Below are 905 nucleotides of genomic sequence, written 5' to 3' on the forward strand. Positions count from 1 at the left end.
CTATCCAGGAACATGGTATGTTCTTCCACTTTTGTAAGTCTATTTTAATTTCTTGTAGTAGTGTTTTGTAATTTTCTTTGTATAGGTCCTCTGTTTCTCTGGTTACAGTTATTCATAAATATTTCATCTTTTGGGTGGCTATTGTAAATGGTATTGCTTTCCTAATGTCCTTTTCAGCACTGTCATTGTTACTATAAAGGAATCCAACTGATTTTTGTATGTTGATCTTATTCCCTGACACTTTGCTGAATTTTCCAATGATATCTAGTAGATTTCTTACTGAATCTTTGAGGTTTTCTATATATAGGATCACATCGTTTGCAAATAGAGAGAGTTTTATTTCCTCTTTGCCAATTTGGATGCCTTTAATTTCCCTATTCTGATGTATAGCTTTGGCTAAGACTTCCAGCACAATATTGAATAGGTTTGGTGACAAAATGCATCCATATCTGTTTCCAGTTCGCAGAGGGAAGGCTTTCAGTTTCTCTCCATTGAGAGTGATACACGCTGTTGGTTTTGTATATATGTGCTTGATTATGTTGAGAAATTTCACTTCAATTCCTATTTTGGTGAGTGTTTTTATCAGGAATGGATGTTGGATTTTGTCAAATGCCTTTTCTGCATCAATTGATATGATCATGTGATTATTTTCCTTTTTCTTATTTATATGGTGGGTTACATTGATTATCTTTCTAATGTTGAGCCATCTTTGAATCATTTTTATGAAACTCACTTGCTCATGATGTATTATGTTTTTGATGTGTTTCTGGATTCTGTTGGCTAGGATTTTGTTGAAAATTTTTGCGTCTATGTTCATGAGGGCTATTGGTCTATAACTTTCTTTCATGGTGATATCCTTCCCCGGTTTTCATATGAGGGTTATGCTTGCTTCATAAAAAGTTTTA

The sequence above is a fragment of the Chrysochloris asiatica genome, unplaced genomic scaffold (assembly GCF_000296735.1).
Source record: "Chrysochloris asiatica unplaced genomic scaffold, ChrAsi1.0 scaffold00683, whole genome shotgun sequence".
NCBI classification, from domain to species: Eukaryota; Metazoa; Chordata; class Mammalia; order Afrosoricida; family Chrysochloridae; genus Chrysochloris; species Chrysochloris asiatica.